The 18,439-nt window shown below is 41.4% G+C and overlaps 1 protein-coding gene and 1 long non-coding RNA gene across 3 annotated transcripts in view; both read right to left on the bottom strand.

Annotated features, from left to right (window-relative positions):
• NKAIN3 (Sodium/potassium transporting ATPase interacting 3) overlaps window positions 1-18,439 on the bottom strand; it is a 621,440-nt gene that overhangs the window by 429,879 nt on the left and 173,122 nt on the right. The gene's annotated exons all lie outside the window — the stretch shown is intronic.
• The window catches only part of LOC109319035, a 23,881-nt gene continuing 16,412 nt past the window's right edge, over window positions 10,971-18,439 (bottom strand). Inside the window, exon 3 of the long non-coding RNA XR_002103369.1 lies at window positions 10,971-10,984. This is a non-coding gene — a long non-coding RNA (uncharacterized LOC109319035). The remainder of the gene's footprint in view (window positions 10,985-18,439) is intronic.

Raw genomic sequence — 18,439 nt, 5'->3', positions numbered from 1 at the left:
AAAAACCATATGTGGTGCTGCTACTGGCAAGCATCCTCCACCCCAGACTTTTCAGCCCAGGGCTTCAGATACTCCCAAATCTGCTGGTGGGCATCCTATGTACAGGCCCAAGCCTGTACATGGAGTTTGGATGCCCCCAAGTCTCTCTTGTCCTTAGCCCAGGGGCAGGCAATTATTTTGGGCAGAGGGCCACTTACCTACTTTCAGCAAGCCATCGAGGGCCTCATTACAGGCAGCCACAGCATATTAATATAATTTTTAAAAAATTTTAGGGGCCCTGTGGGCCGGATAGAATGGCCTGGTGGGCTGCATCCAGCCCCTGGGCTGCATTTTGCCCACCTCTGCCTTAGCCAATGGCCACAGGTACAAACTAGGGAGGATTCCCCCATTTCCATAAAGTAGGTGTATAAATAAGATCCACTGGAAGCTGGCCAGTGGGAAGCTAATTACAAGACTTACAGGGTGTCCTGTCCACAGCACGTTGTCCACTACACAATGCCATTTAAATCCATACCAGTCTTCATCTTAGCCCACATTTACACTAATGGGGCCTTATCCTCAGCAAGTGTAAATTATTTGAACTCCACTAATGACATTGGAGCCACACTGATACCTGTTTTCATATACCTGATTAGGGTTTGCTGAGCAGACATTAGGATTCTTCTGTAAATAGGCAAGTTGAGGAAGTGCTCAGTGTGACTTCTCCCCTCATCACTGCTGTGTAGATAACCTATGACATGGCTTTTAGTATACCCTACCTAGATTTTGCAATTTGGTGACCATCTGCTAATAACCTTCCTTACCAATTTCATCTCAGAAACAAGTTGCACCTTCTGTTGTAGGCCCAGAGGAGATTCCATCAAGTCAAATATTTATCCCTTGCCCTCCTCTATCAAAGAGGATAATTGGAAAAAAACAACAACAACAAGAAACAACTGAGTGTGTGTGTACACCTTACAATGGCTTCAATATGTTGCCTTGCCAGAAATGTAGAAAATTGCCTAGGAAACCCATTGCCAAATGATACCATCACTATTAACAACAACAAAAAATCCCAAGGGCTGCAAAGAACTGTCTTTATTAACACTCTCTTCCCTTAAGCAGAGTATTATTAGTAGTGTCACAGGACACCTATCTATTATTGAGTCTCTTGCTCTTCTGATTTATTAAAGAGAGACTTCTTTGGTTTAGTAGGGCTTACTAAAATCCTATTCAACTCTTCTTCATTTTTTATCATTAGACTGGTATATACTTTAAACCACTCCTTTCTCCTCTCTGAACTACAACCAAGGTGGGGAAGGAAAACAGTTAGTTGGAACAGAAAAAATAGATTTAAGGGACAGCAGTTAAGAGAAAAAATAAGCAATACAATGCAAGAATGTGCTTTAACTGCAAAATGCATGGGTAAACCCTAAATGCTGGGTATGGTCATTTTGACTCAAATGCTGTTTGCTTCTCCCTGAGGAGCAGCTCTTTTATTTAGTAACTCATATCCATTCCTTCCCACATGTTGTTTACCTTCAAAGATGTTAGGTTCAACTCATGACAGGTGACAATGCTAGCATGAAAGACTGTCTGCAATGGACATTAATGAGTTTCCTTTAGGCCTCAATGAAGTTGAGTAACCTTAAGGTGATTCATGCTCTTCTAGATCTGAACAATAATATTTCAGTTTATACTGAGGATGCAGCATGATATGAAAACAGCAAAATCCAAAGAGTTGGCGATTTTACAACTCTTGCAAAGTTAAGTTCCAGTTCCAGCGCTTTCAAATCATTCATTAGGCAATGCACTAACTCTTTTATTCTCCCTTCCATTTGGGATCTCATGTGCAGCACCTGAAGGCAAACAAACAAGAAAGACTGGGAATTTAAAGTATATTCTAAAGTTTATTGTTACTTTTATGATGTAGTTCAATGAAATATAAGAAAACAACAATTCTAGCTATAGCTAACATAAACTGGAAAAGCTGCCCTAAAAGGCTCAGTATAAAGCTGCATGTGTCAAATAGATCATTTTGACAGTTTGCAGTGCCTCAGAGGCTTTAAATATTTGATACGTTCACCATTTGTTAATACTTTGAGACAAACATGAAAAGAAACTGGAATACAGCAAGCTGGCAGGAGCACTGACTTGTAGGCTAAGTACAAATAGACAAAAAGCCCAAGGCTGAATCGATTTAATCTTCGCAGGTTAGTCTAAGCTGCGTAGATTGAACCAATAAGTAAGTGAACAGACATTCACTTTTGCTTTCAAAAGCGAAGCCACATACCTGCAGTGGCTCAGGTCAGAAGTCGGGGAGTGCTAGAGCACAGCTCTGCTCAGCTGGAGCAGACAGCTTGGACCAAAGCTAGCCCACACACCCTGCAAGGGGGTTTTGTGGGTGAGGTGCAAAACATCCCAGGGTGCTGGGGGACTGTGAAGTAACTTGAATCTGGAGGGGATCTGAGGTAGAAGTTCAATAAAACAATTTAACCTAAATCAGTTAAGTCTGATACTACATCCATCCAGGTTTATCTTAAACCAGTTTTGGCCATTTTGAAAATTGTTTATGTGCACTGAACTTCTGTTGTGTTACAAATTTGAATCAGTTTCTGATCACTTATACTGGTTTATGTGTAATTTCTGCCCCAGCCATGAAGCCAGGCATGTCTGTCGTTGGCATCAAGTTTTAATTGTAAATAGAGTTGCTGGGCTCTTGGCTATGTTCATTCAGTTGGGCTTTCAGGAGCGTCAAGTATACACATCCACATATTAATTAAGGGAAAAGCAATACTAAGGCTGCCCAGGACAACCTTGCCAAAATCAGAATTGAAGGCAGGCAATCCAGTCTACGTGTAAAGAAAGTGTTTTACACTGGGTGATGTGCAGTATGTACATATTAAAAATACAGATTGACTATAGTCCCTACATGACAACAGGTGTTTCAATATGCACTCAGATATCATGGTAACGGCTGTGGCATAAGACACTTTAATAGACATATAGGGCACATCCAGATAAGTATGCACATGCAGTCTGTGGCACTTCAAATCTGTTTAAGGCACCACAAACTGCATGCGGCACACGTGGAACCGTGTACCGCACTGCAAATTTGCAATGCAGCACCAACATTTGATACTGGGAACTTCTGGTAAAAGCGGCCAAAAAGCACCCCAAAAAAATGCAGCGCACACTCAGAGTATGTGCCAGAGCAACTGGAGGCTGGGTTCTCCAGGGAAACACTCTAGCTGCTGGCCACAGCATCTCCCCTCCTCTAGATCTGCCCCAGCTCCTCCAGCATGCTGAGAGCCAGGAGAAGTGGGAAATGGGCAGTTAGCCCAAAGCAGGGCATTTTGCCCTGCACCACACCACGTGTGCAGGGCATGTGCAGCAGCAAAAAGTAGTGGCACAAATTTGTTCTGCTGCAAACACTTGCCTCTGCATGTGGGGATGTGGCCAGAAAGGAGAAAAAGAGACAGAATATAATAAATGGTTCAACAGAACATGGCAACAGTACAAGTTTTAGAACAGTAGTACAGAAGAAATCAGTTTAGTCCCCACATCTATTCACTTGTGGACTTCTCTGTTCTGACTATCATTTAAGATGTCTATTCTGGTGTTGATAAAGAAGAAGGAGAATAGGACAGACAGAGAGTAGGACACATACCAATGGCTTAGATTTGCAGAAAAGTAGGTTTAAATTGAACATAAGGAAAAACTACTTCACTCTTAAAACAGTGAAGCAGTAGAACAGACTGCTTAAGGAAATTGTGGATGTTTTTATTGGAGGGTTTCAAGAAGAAGTTAAGTATTGTTTAGGGACTATATATGAGTAGCAATATGTAGAGTGCATTGGAAAGAGTAACACTTGAAAGCCCCCTAACACCATAATCATTGGAAGATCACAAGAAGAGTTCTGCAGTCCAGAGCAGGGGATAACAGAGAGAACTATCCCGAGCAGCAAAAGAATGAAGCAAAGCTCCACAATTGGCTTGGTTATGGAAAAAGATTAATGGACTTGGGATAAGTTTAGTGAGGACATACAGACAGGGGATTTCTGGCACTCCAGTTAGAGGGTATAATGTACAGAAATATTCTTGCTGGGCACTTGTACATGTAAGGGGGGTTTAGTCCTTAGGGCTGCATTCTATGCCCCCTAAATTGAAATGGTGAGTTAACTGAAACACTCCATTTCAATTTAGGGGTTTCTGTCACTGGTACATGAGGAGCCCAATTTTTTTTTTTTTTTGCAGTGTGGCTGGGGGGCAGCTGCTGGTGGGCTGAGCAGCCTCTGAGCTGTAGGGAGCCCCACTCCTTCCCTCCACAGCAGCAGCACCCCCAGGGCCACATAGTTTGGAGGCAGCACCCAGCCACATCCAACTCTTCCCCGACCCTGAGCTGGGGAGCACCCAGCCTGCTAGCAGCCCACTTTGGCGGCCCCAGGGGGTACCACTGCTGCAGAGGGAAAGATCAGAGTTCCCCACAAATCAGGGGCTGCTCAACCCACTGGCAGTTTGCCCCCCAACCATGAGAGAGGCAGGCAGGCTCTGCCAAAAAAACAAAGAAAAGGATTGGGTCCCTCACCGCTTTTGCCATCAGCAGGCACTTGATGAAGGCAGAAGCAGTGATGGGCCCGATCCTTTTTTTCTACAGAGCCTGCCTGCCTCTCCCAAGGCAAGGGGGAGAGCTGACTAATAGCTGCAACACATCATTGCAAACTAAACTACATCCTGATACAAACTCATTTAACCCCCCCAAAACTTCTCCATGGGTACAGCATGTCGCCATTAAGCCACACAAAGTGACATTTTCATCATGTGTACATGGTAATAGTGTCACGTGTACAAGCTCCCACTATCCTCAGGTTGCAGGTATTATTTTTCCCCCATGCTTCTGGGCCTTCATGGGGCCAGGAAGAATTTTATTCCCCACCTGTTGATATGGGGAGGGGGAGGGGGAGGGTTGTCTTCCTCAGAAACATTGGATGTTGGCTGCAGCTAAGGCTGAAGATTTTCATTGGGGTGTGTCAGTGCTTCTACTGAGATTAAAACCCAGATGTTCCCAGTTAGAGGGTCTTACACTCCACTCAGGGTCAGATCAATTGCTGTATTTGGGATCAGGAACCAGCGTGACCATGCTCAGATTGGTTCCGACTGTGGGGAGTTTTGCTTTCCTCTGTGGTGGGGATCATGGTCCTCTTCCTTGGAGATCTGAAGTGCATTTTTAACAACCTTGCAGTGGCAGGACAATGAAAGCCCTCATGCTCCTGCTTTACCTTCTGACAGGGTTCCTTGTGTGGTTTTAGGAACTGGTTAGACAAGCATTTGTATGGGATGATTTGGACAAGGATCATCCTGCCTTGGTCAGGGAGCTGGACTAGATGACCTCCTTAAGTCTCTTCCAACCCTAATTTTCGATGATTCTGTAATTCAAGACTGAATACTTTATATGGTCCTGAATATGCCATTTCATGGTGAAGTGGGCAAGAGCTGAAGTCAGAAACACCGATGGTGCAGTGTCAGCTGCTACTACTCACGCGCAAGCGTGTGTGTGTATGTGTGTAGGCACATGCACATGGGTGTACATGTGTGTATGCATGCATGCACGCGCACACACACCCACGTGCACACACACACACTCACACTTTCTCTCTCATTCCCTCTAGAGGCCTGCTGTCTGCACTTGTTCTCTGCAAGCAAAATACCTACAGAAAATGTAACAGTGACCCCCACACCCCCTATGCCTCCCTTGTGTGGAACTGTCTATAATAGCCACAGTCTAGTCCTATATGTTTGTCTACTTAACCTAAGATGTGTTCTCTATGGTGTAAAAATTAATTTGTATTGATTTTGAATAAGTAGGTTGTACTTTTCTGCTCGGGCTGCATTTGCTTATACAAATATATGTTTCTAAAATGAGTGTCTTGGGCATTTTTCCAATTGTCTGACAGCAGAATATTTGTTGATAAGAAGTTTTTGTTTTCACTGTAGTTCCTGCCTCCCCTTGGAGTTTTTGTCATTATTGATTATAGATGGAATTAGATCATAATTTGACTAAGAAAAATTCCTTTCATATGGCAGGTCTTTGGTCTCTGCTTTCTGTGACATTTTATTACTTCATATTATTGTGTAAATTATATTAAAAATTAATTCTGCTTTTTCATGTACAAAGAAAAATCAAAACATCAAGCTACATCTAATTTGCATGTATCATTTATAATGATAGGTTTATTTTGGTTCTACTTCCCATAACAGATGAGCTTGGCTTCACAGTTGTGATTATGAATACCATGTGTCAGCTCCTGCATAATAAACTACAGCATGTGCCAGGTACAAATGGGAAATGCACTCTCCCAGTTCAATAAACTGTACTTGCAACCATCTGAAATTCCAGTAATTTACATTAATATTCTATAAAAAAAACAAAACAACAACCTGTTGCCAGGAAATGCACTGCCCAGCAGAGGTGAAGGTGCTGGAAGGTTTGGCCAAACCCTTCTCCTACTCTATAAAAAAACCACAAAGCAGGACTTTTCACATGGCAAAACAATTATCAAATCCTAACTGGCCCAAATCTACAGGTGATGTAAATTAGTGTAGCCCCATGGTGTTATGCTGATTTATACCAGCCGAGGGTAATTATGGAGCATTACTCAGATTTTAATTTAACATTACATAGATTTATAGGTTCACACTGTAAGTCACTGTTGTAGCCAATTTTCCAAACAACTGTTTGTATCTAGTTTCCCAGTAGCCCACTTATTATATACCATGTACTTTACAATTGAGATGGGGCACTATGTCAACAAAAACATTAATTTGGGTATTCCCATGAAGTAGTGGAACTAGGGGTGGTCAAGCGGAGCATCAGCCCCAGATACTAATTTAGAGGGGGCACCAAAATGGCAGCCCTGGGAAGCCTACACCACTGCAGGAGTGGCTCATGAGCTTGTGCCCTTCTAAAATGGGTCCTCAGTTTAGCTGGAGTCTGTCTCAGGAGATCTTATTAGTATGTATCCACTGCCAAACTAACCTGGTCATGCTACTTCTCGTTCAGAGCTTGGTATGACTGGGCATATTGTATCACATGTTAGCATGACAATGGGGAGAGCATAGACATTAGGAATTGCAATTAGTCATCCAACCAGGTAACAGAAATACCATTTTGGTGCCAAGAACAAACAACCAAAAGAAAAGTCAAAAGAAAACAGCCTGTACCTAGATTTTTCATTGAGCTGTTTCAAGGTGTGCATTTTTTTCAAATCTCCTTAAGCAAATAAAATAAAATAAAGCCTAGGTATTTCTGACCTTAATTTTTAGAACTTTCAGTTCAGGGGAAAAATAGGATATTTCATTCAAATGCGATGTAAATATATCAAAATTAATATTAAACTTTCTCATGTGACTAATTCTTGAAGATCAGTTCTGCTGGGACAAAACAAATAATCATAATTATCTCCCAGATATTTTGCTTTCCAGATCTTAAGATGCACTTTTCAGACTACAAAATTGCTTACTTCAGGTTAAAACTAAAAACTCTTTGTGATGGGATGGCATACTCCTATGCTCCCCCAAAAAATACTTGCTTATATCTAAAGCTAGTCAGAAATTGTTCAACATGTTTCTATTTTGTCAGCAACATGCCAAATTCATTGAAACCAAAATGGTTTGCAAGAATATGAGGGATCTGACAAAATTTGTTGAGAATAATTTCTCAAGTCCTCAGGAGAAGGTTTGGCTAGCAGGAGACTTACTGCATTATAACAAACAGGCTGGTAGTTACGCTACTTACTCAGAATAGGCATTCAAGCTGTCCCTGCTCTCCTTTATTCAGGCTATCAGCACAAATCCAACTTTCAAATCTGGCATCTAAGGAAAGTGCTGTAATGATCAGCATATTGTTTATTCTGGAACGATGCGTCTTCAGTCTTTCCTGTTGAAGCTGATCCACCCTTTATACATAATTAACTATTCATTAGACCAAGGATTTGGAAACTACACATGCAGATTCCAGTTGAGTATTATACATACCAGGCCACGTAGTCAGTCTCCCTTGTGTTCACTGAATATTATTTATACAAAGTGATATAGCTTAAACAGGTAATATTGAAAAATATAAATACTAACTCCATAGTCCAGTGGTCATAGGTGGTATGAGAGTTACGTTCAAGTCCTGGCTCTAATGAACAGTTCATTATTTCTCCCAAATGAAGTAGCTCCAAGAGGAAAGACTGAAAGTAAGTCTCTCAACAGCAGGCAATTCCTGCATGGTTAGGGCACGCACCCCGGATCAAGCGGCTGGCCTAAATCTAGCAGAGCTGGACTCCCACATCTCAGGTGAGTAGCTTACCAGCAGGGTATTGGCCTAGAATAGGTCTGGATCACTCTTTGTTCAAAAACCATGGAAAATTTTAGGCTTGTCACAATCTGGAACAGAAAAAAATTCCCAAATCTTGAAAAGATTTGCAAGGCAGGGAACATGTTTCTCACCCATGTTCTATTCATTCCAGTAGTCTAAAATGTGCATGTGGCTTAATTATCAGAGGTGGTGAGAACCACACTAATCAAAGCTCATGTTCATCATCTCTAAAGATAAGGTCATTTTTTTTTTTTCTCAGATGCTGTAAAGCAGTGATCAGCTACCTTTTCAGGCTGTGAACCAGAATGACCCAGCTTGGTCTAGAGATAAGCAGAGCAGGCACTAGGACTCGGATACTACTGCCACTTCTCCAGATGGCAGCACAGGGAAACTGCCCACCGCCAAAGCTCCATGTCCCTGGGCTGAATCATACAGCTACAGGCTACAGGTTTTACCCCTGCTGTAAAAGATCAAACTCAGTGTGACAGGACCCCAAGTCAGCCAACACCATTAAGATAAAAACTCCCCTTGAGGTGAAATATCAAATTAAAGATACAGCCAAAGTTCAGGATTAAAATACCACAACTTTAATCATTAGGAAAAAACACCACGACATAACTAGGGAAGACATAATGCGAAATAAATTTGAAAACACACTAACTCCCAACACTGCACTTTCACACCTGGCCAGCGCTTACTTCTCAGTCCCCAGCTGGTTTCAGTAGCAAGCAGAAATCATCCCCGTCTCTGCAGCAAGACTCCCCCTTGACCCTGGAGGTCTAGGCTTGTCTGCTGACTCTGGGCAGGTTGCCTCTGCCCCATTGCCCCAGATTTTTCAGCTACAGTTCCCAAGTGGCAGCCTTCCTCCATTTCCATTCTCTGGGGCTTCACATCAGCAGGCTTCAGAGAGACCTTGACAAATTGGAGGATTCGACCAAAAAACCCCATATGATGTTCAATAAGGACAAGTGCAAAGTCTTGCACTTAGGATGGAACAGTCCTACACACTGGTACAGAAAGGGTGTGGACAAATTGGAGAGAGTCTAGTGTGGGGGCAACAAAAATGGTTAGAGGGCTGGGACACATGACTTCTGGGAAAGGCTGAGAGAACTGGGCTTTGGTCTAGATAAGAGAAGACTGAGGGAGGAATTTAATAGCAACCTTCAACTGCATGAAGCAGGGCTCCAAAAAGTATGGAGCTAGACTGCTCTCAGTGGTGGCAGATGACTGAACAAGAAACAATGGTCTCAAGTTGCAGCAAGGGAAGTGTAGGTTAGATATTAGGAAGAACTTTTTCACTAGGAGGGTAGTAAAGCACTGGAACAGATTACCCAGAGAGGTTGTGGACTCTCCATACTTGGAGGTTTTTAAGACCCGACTAGACAAAGCCTTTGATGGGATGATATAGTTGGAGACGGTCCTGCTTTGAGCAGGAGGTTGAAATAAATGACCTCCTGAGGTCCTTGCAACCCTAATTTTCTATGAGTCTATGACTCCAATAGGCCGCATGCTGGTGGGCATTCACAGACACATGTACTCTCTGTCTCCCCTGATAATATCTCCTCTCCTGAGTTTTTAGAAAGAGCTGGAGTTCTCAGGAAAGGATCCCTTCCAGCACCATCTAGAGGAACAAGTAATAAGCCAGGCCACCCCCAGCCCCTCTAATTCAGCCATTAACCCCTTTACCACGAAAACACATTTAAAAAAAATTTAAAACAGACCATCCAAACAAACAATGCAACTAATGTAATCATCACACTCAGTTTATGGAAATCGATATTATTATTATTTGTTTGTAACCAATTATTAAGTCAGACAAATAATAAAGTGACTTTACCATTGACCTGCTTTATTTTAGTGCATTTCTTGAGCCCTTTCGGTGTTTAGTATAGAAGTTAAATAGAAGTGTTCCCATAGATCAATAAAAAAATGAATGATGTGTTCCCCATTCATCAAGAATCTGACCTTGGAAGCACTTAAAGATGCAAAATACCTTTCAGGAAAGAGCACCAGTCCCCCTTAAGAGACCTATTTCAATCTATAACAAGGCAAATAAAAAAGATAAGACTAAAATAAAACTATTCCAAGTATAATATAGATAAAACTGGCAAAAAACCTTGAGTTTACATGGAAGTAGGAATATAGTGGTCTGTGAAAAGAAAAAAAACTGCTTAAAGTAATGATTACAGTGAACAGAGCCTTAGATGTATAGAAAACCATTCTAGTTTAGCCTCTCCGTGCAAACAGGAAAAGTAATAATTAAAAGCACATCTGTAAGAAACATATAACATGATACTGGGCAACACACTCAATGTTCAGTGATTGTACATGACTTTCAGGGACCATAATTTTTAATGCAAAGAGTGTGAGAAAATTGGGAATAAGTATGTCTTTTTTAATTTGTTCTATGCTGAATCATTTAGTTAAAAACAATGTCAATGTTTATTTGAATTAATTTAGCAAATTCTTCATGGAACAGGTCAACCTATTAACAGCTAGTAATTTATTTAATGAATTCAGTTATTTTTATTGCCCACATGCTTTTCATACATTCATTTCTCACCTGAAATTAAATGAATTTTCTGGGAACAAATTTCAGCCTCTATTGCTTTTGAATTATTATCTTTTCTTTTGACTATTTGTTCTTGGTACCAAAATGATAATATTTCTGTTACATGATTGGATGACTAATGGCAACTTCTAGTGTCTATACTGTCCCAGAATGCCTCGGTGCCGTGCAGACATGTGATATAATATGTCCACTCACACCAACCCTGAACCAGCATGACCAGCTTAGTTTGGCACAGGATACACACTAATAAGATCTCCTGAGACAGACTCCAACCAAATTGAGTACCCATCTTTGGAGGCATTGTACAGATGTATGACAAAAAAGTCCCTGCACCAAAAAGCTTACAATGTGAGCCAGAGAAAAAGGCAATGGGCAGGTGAAACAACAAGGGGCACAGAAGAAGGATAGCGTAATACTAATATGAGCGTGAATATTTCGGAGGCTAATCATGTGCTCAATGCACAGATACATTAGAGTCTCTCATTGTTTTAAAATACTGTAAAGAAGCTGTCTACAAAAAATTCAGAACCTAAGTAGAGAAAGAAAAGAAGTGTTTAGCATCAGGTGCCATAATAATTGTCATAGCATTCACAGAGACAAATAAATTAAACTGAATTAAAAGAGTAGTGGGGGAACTCACTTGTTCAAAAGTACCTGCTTTGTGTTCATATGAGCCCTCTATTCAGCCTCGATTTACAATGGGATTGAACTGGACACAAAACAGGCACTGTAGAGCACTGGCCCACTTAACTATCTGTATTCCTTATTGAACATTTTGGTAGCTAAAGCCACTGATGTCACTAAAGAATTGTGCTCTACCACTCTGTTTCCTTCTCCTATTCTATACCATTTCATACACCTGTAATGCTGTCATACAGCTCTCCACGTGGTACACCATGTAACAATGTTTTTCCTTGTTCCAATAATCCCAGAAGATTTAAGTCTGCAATGCTAGCTAGGATCAGTCAAGAATGGTGGGGACAAAAGGATGAGAACGCACAATCTTCCTGCACCACAACCTCAAGCATTTTCTAGGACTCCCTAGGCACTTCATGTTCTCAGCCAGTTTAGACCCTGATCCTATTTTCATTCAAGTCAATGGGACACTTTCCATTAATTTAATGGGAGCTGGATCAAGCCTTTAGAGTGCAAGATTCTCAAAGTATAAACTAGGCCTTCCTGTATGTAGTAACTGTGCAATAATAATAACCATTAATAAGAAAATGGAATTAAATCAAATAACTTAAAGAAAACCACTCTCTTTAATTATGAATATTGGAACATAACCAAAGGAGCACTTAAAAAGCACATGCAGGCTATTTAATACTGATTTAATTAGGTTGTTTAGACATAGAGGGTTAGACATACCAGATACATCCAAATTCCCAAAGGTGCCCCCTCTGTTACTCTTCCTTAGTTGATTATGCCCACACAGACAGAGGGAACATAATGCACAGCTCTCTAAAAGCAGATGTTTTGTTTTACAGGAATTTACAAAAACTTTTCCTTAATATAGATCAACATATGTTTGCACTCTTAACACCAGAATTTCATTTTGGTTTTAATTTAAAAAAATGCTGTTTCATCTGGTTTTTCCACTGAAACCAAGGACTATGCAGACATTTGACATAAAATTATCAGTTCCTCTACTAACTTACCAAGAAATTCTGTTGGTGGGGAAAATGGAAGATAGTATCTGCTTTGTATATATTTTGAGGGATTAGATGCAGCTTTGAATGTCTTTGATCTATCATTTTATAAGTTGGATTCATTAATAAATAAGGGGTTTTTAAAAATAAATTCTTAGAGTCTTTCATCTCCACAGTTTTTACCTGAAGTTTAATTCTGGATGTGAATCAACCAATCAAGGCTCAATGTTCCAGGCAAACATGTAACCGGTAAGTTTGCACCATAGGCAAAACCCTGTTGGGAAATGGTGGCAAGGGGTACCAAATGCCAGAGAACAGGGGAGGAGTGGGAGGAGTCAGTGTTACCAGCCAAGAGTCTCTGCTCTTCCAGGAGTAACCACGAGTGCACAGATGTTCAGGATTGTTCTCCCAGAGAAAAAAATGACTGCTCCAAGAGAAAAATAACCTGGGAGACACCAGGGTTAAATCACTCTCAGGACCGCTTCTCCTGTGCAAGGGAATATCTGCGTGCAGTCTCATCCAGGAGAAATCCAAAAAGCAAAACTTATTTTCTTTTCCTTAACTATTCAGTTTAAGGCACTTCTGCAAAAAAAGATTCAGGAAAGAGAACAGGAGATCTGTATTTTATTTCTTGTTTCCCTGAGGACAAAGATAAGTTCCAGTCTTATCTGGTTTTTTTGTTGTTCTTAGAATGATTGTTCAGTTCATTATACTGCTTGCTGCTGTCATCCTAGCCTTCCAGTGTTCACTGTCTGAGACATTTCCTTAATTCTCTACACCGAAATTACTAGGCTCTCAGTTCCAAAAGGAAGCTGCTCTTTACATTTGGAAACTAATGCTATCTTTACGTATTAAAAATTTAAAGGTCAGGGTGGTAGTGGATTATGAAAAGAAGGCAATTGTGGCTAAAGTATTGAGATGGATTATACCTGAATTAAAAAAAGTAAACCATTAGAATGCAAGATTGGACAGTGTGTGATCTCTATTGCACCACAGTGATGATGTGGAAAAGACCAATAAGCACAAGGAGACAAAACATTCAACTCCTGGAAGTTTGCTCTGTGAAACAGAGTGCTGGCTCCACACCCATCCCTCACTGCCACTTCCATGGATACACTTCAGTTCTTTAGTACAGAAGAGAAAATGCTGGAAAGCATAGCTACTTCCCACAGAATCACAAACCTTCCAGCAAGAATTCCCAGGGTAACTGCTGCTCAAATATACTGTCTTCTGCAGTTGTATGACACCTCCCTCGAGTGGGGTCCTATTGCCAGTTGGTCTGGAAGTAGTACGAAGACCAGTATGTGTCAAGAAACTTGTCCTTTTTGAATTTACACAAATTCTAGTGTTGTCAGGATTCCTTGGAGACTTCTCTTGAAGATTATTCTACTTGGCCTCAAACCTTTTGCTAGGTTTCCTTTTTTTTCTTGTACGGTTTCATGGATCATACAGCAATGCAAACTGGGAATCCTTAACTTGGCGCGATAGTAGAAACTAGACTGGTCCTATCATTACATTCCTTCTAGCCCAGGTTCTGTCAATAAGGCACAAGCCCATACTAGAGGTACCACCCTAGCTGAGAGGAAGATCCTGGAAGGTTAATGCAATCCATCATACTCCTCCCTAGCATACAGGTACAGGGTGGCCTCCTCTCTATATTTAGTGGGCTCCATAGGACATTGTAAACAGTGCTGGTTCATAGACTTACTTCCTTTTTTTTCTTCTTTTGGGGGATTTAGTCCTCAGGGCAAACAAAAGTCTCCCTTATCCTCTGCCAGGCACAAAGATTCTGAGACTTTCACCCTGTATACAGTCCATCATAGTAAGGAAGGTTCTTTCACTTATAGCCAACTTGTACATCCATGCACAAAACCCAGAAACTATTTGGCTCCTGAAACTTTTAGCCCCATTAGAAATATGATCATTCAGGTTACTGGGTGCTTCTTACAGCCTCACTTCCTCAAATCAATGCTTTTAACTTCTTGTTTATGACACTGTCCTGGTCTCTCAATAACAGCTTACTCTGCACTGTCACTTACCAAGCATAAATTCTGTCCTCTAGTCTTGGGACAGACATTACACAAAGTGGTTTAAGTGATCAGAAACTGGTTTAAACCTGTAACAGAACAGATGTTCAGTGCACATAAACCAGTTTGAAAATGGCTGAAACTAGTTTGAGATAAACCTGGTTGAATGTAGCATAAGACTTAACTGATTTGATTCAAACTGGTTTATGCAATGTCTGTCGCAGACCCCTTACTGCCTGAAGATAAACCAGACTCCCCCAGCATCCTGGCATGCTCTCTAGGCTGGATGAGGCTCCCTGCTCCACAGCAGAGCTGGCCCCTCCCCTCTGCTCCCTGACTGGAGCTCTGGCAGAGACGGCAGACATAGAAGAGTCTACCTGGCTTCCCCCACCTTGCTGCTCAAGCAGGAATCCCCCGCTCCCTCCCTCCCACCTTCCACAGCACACACCCCAGCCCCATGGTCTGCTAACTAATGCCAAGAGGTATCTCTGTGTGTCTCCAGTTTCACTGGGACAGGCAGACAGAACAGTGACTTCTTAGGGCTTTTGGAGCTAATCAACAGTTCATCTGGTAAGCTGTTTAAGAAGAGTTTGAACTAATAGAGAGATGTATTGTTTTGCTGATGGGGTGATAAACACTGTTATCAGACCCCTGCTGGCTTTCTTGCCTGGCAGTTTGCTGCAGATAGTACAAAGAAGCAGAGAGGGAGATTGAAAAGCTCCGTATCATCAACAGATGCATGCACTGCACACCTCTCCTTGCCTCAGAGTGCTAGCAGCTGGCCAAATGGCGTGTTTGACCAGGAAGGAGGCTGTGGTGGGAAGGCCTGGAGACTGCGGGGCCACTTTCCTCTCACTTGTCTGTGCACGCCTTCAGATGGAGCACCAGTGGGCAGCATCCAATGGATCCTTGGATGACCGGTGGGTGTGGCCTGGGGGACTCTGCTCAGTATCCCCCTCAGGTGCACTTATTTTCATGTTTTGACCCTTTGACCCACATGACACGCCTATCCTGTTTTTTTCATTAGTTGTCCCAAGTATTTTGTTGTACCACTCACTCATTAGCCCCACAAGGGGTTACTAGTTATCCAGGCCTTAGAGCCCATGGTATGAGTGTTACAAATAGATAGAGTGCTAGCAGGGGGCTAGTGTCTGATAACACTTCCTCCCCTTAAGCAGCCAGCAGAGAAAAGCCCAGGATGGTTCAGGAAGACCTCTCTAATCAGAGGTCCTGCTAGGGCTGGGCCATGCCCCCCCTCAGCACAGCTCCCTGCAGAAGGGATGGGAGGGTGTGCTCTAGCACCCCCCCCCCCCCCAGCTACTAGCCTGAGCCACTATAGGCATGTGCCTAAATTTCCTCAGTCCAGAGAAAATGTCTGTCCAGTTACAAACCAGTTCAGTCTAGCCAGGTTAGACTAACCTGCAAAGATTGAATCAATTCAGGCTCAGGCTTTTTGAATGTCTGTCCCTAGCCCTAGAGATTGCATTGCCATATAGAGATTACTGTTCAAAAAAAAAAAAAAAAAAAGGGTAATACTAGGAATACTGTTTCTAGCATGCTCCATATTCATCCTGTTACACATACAAACAACATAAAATAAAAAATGCCATTGTCTTTTATACTGCATGTTTCCCAGAGGTTTTATAAATGGTACAAATAAACAGAAAACTTTAAATTGAAAAAGAACTAAAAGCAAACTATCTTAAATGTAGAAAAGAAATTTTGATTACCTATATAAAGTTGTTATCTAGAAAACACATTTTTATCCTCTTATTTTCAGTCAACATGAGAGCTGTGTTGTGTGCCATTTAACAAACAGCACACAAAACCAAGTACAAAACTGGAAATCAGCATCAATTAAGGACATTTCCTAGTGCTGTACCTGTGGTGTTTGAACTCTTAATTTCATACAACCTAATACAATACAAAGAAATGTGATGACTGTACCATGTAATTTATTCCTTTTAGCTCCCCACTACAAAGCCCATAAGGTTGAAAGGAACAGAAGAATCCTTTCCCAAAGCCAGGAGCACCAGAAGAACCCTAAATACAATCTAGTTCCCAGCTCTAAGCATGAGAAAGGAAATTGACCACTGCATCTCAGAAAGCCAGGACCTGATGCCCACTCTTCTTTTTTGCATCAGTCTTCACAATGGTTATGCAGTGGGAACAACCATAAAACAGGAATCCAGACTACAGATGGAATGCATCTGTATCTTCCAATACAGCAGACCCTCCTGTGTTTTGCTGTGGCTGGAGGCTCTCCATCTCTACCAATGATGTGGGCTAATGGTATAGTTTGAGTTCAAAACAATCTGCGATACCTTTTACTCTATCTTCATTAAACCTGGACAGCCATGAAAACCAATAATTTCTGCCACCCAAGTAACCTATCAGGTTGCAAACGCTGCAAAAAAGTAATACCATAACTGATTTCACAAAACAGCTCCACACACGCAATACTTCCATTCAGACCTAGCCTAACAGTAGGTCAATTCAAGGGGGGGGGGTGAAGTCCTCAGGAAGCCAAACATACATAACTACATCAAAGGTACTTCTCCCCAAAAGCTTATTTGACCAAAGACAGATGGTAATTCTGAGAACAATGTGAAAAATTCTCACAACAGGTGAGACTGCAAATGAAAATGTCCTGCTTAGCCTTGTCTCAAGTACTTCAAGTTCAGATATATCTGGATTTCTGGGGGCAACTACTCAATCCATATTTTGAACTCAGCCATGCTTTAAATTACAGCAGTGCAAAGTATGCACTTTCAGAGAAATAAAAACACAAACTAATATTTTGTCCTGGCTTCCAACATGTATGCTAAGCACTTGCATTTCCTTCAAGGGTGGCAATTTCCAGCACTGAACTCTGCCCTCCAGAAATGATCAAAAACAGCATGAGAAAGATAAAGCGTATACCTAGTATGACAAGGCATCCAATATCATGATAATGTGTAATATCTGTCACAGATTAATTTTAATGCACATGCCCTGGGGTCACATCAACATCACAGAGAGTTTTCTGGGCCACTAAATTAAAAGGCATAGCAGCTTTCTCCTTTCACATAGAAACAGTTCATTAAATTATTTTTACAGCTATAGGAAAGTAATCTTGGGCGAAAAAGATTCTTTGAATACTTTTTTCAAGTTCTGCTGAGATGGAGGCTCTCATGCTGGCAGACGGCAAGGCAGGATGGAACCTTAAGAACTAACTGGGTCAGAGAGGTGTGCACTTTCATTGGCATCAACTTATTTTATCAGATGCTATGAAGGCCATTTGCCCTGCTGTACCTTCTGACTAAACTAAGTGAATTTTCTCAACTGAACTTGATTCTAGGGGTGTGCACACAAATACTTTGTGAATGTATGTGTTCATGATACTATGTACAGCCCATGGTGGCTCAGTTCTTCTATGGGTTTCTGAAAGGACCAAATCCCGGATTTATGATGTGAACTATTTGGAATGATACTGCATTCTGTTACAAGTAACCATTCAGAGGAATGCCCTTTTATACAAAGAATGACCTGGTATATGAACATTCAACAAACAGAAGGTACTGCTGTTTGTTATCAGGAAATCCATCTATGCTTCCTCTGATACTGAATTGTCCCCCTTCTTTGCTCTCCACCAATACAATCATAATGAATACTAGAGTTTTCTGTATAAGTTAACTACATACCAGTTATGTTTTAAGAGGAAGGATTATATTGTGCAGAAGAAATTCACTTATTTATGACAAATGATTTAAACTGTCTTTGGGCTCTCAAAAAGAGAGGTAATTAATTAAATCCATCTCTAAGGTACATTAATGTCATCCTTTCCATTGATTACTGTCGCGGGGCACTCC

This window comes from Crocodylus porosus, unplaced genomic scaffold (genome assembly GCF_001723895.1).
Source record: "Crocodylus porosus isolate Cpor-Errol unplaced genomic scaffold, CroPor_comp1, whole genome shotgun sequence".
Classification (NCBI taxonomy): Eukaryota; Metazoa; Chordata; order Crocodylia; family Crocodylidae; genus Crocodylus; species Crocodylus porosus.
Note: the sequence above shows the minus strand (reverse complement) of the source record. Positions and strands in the feature narration are given on the sequence as shown.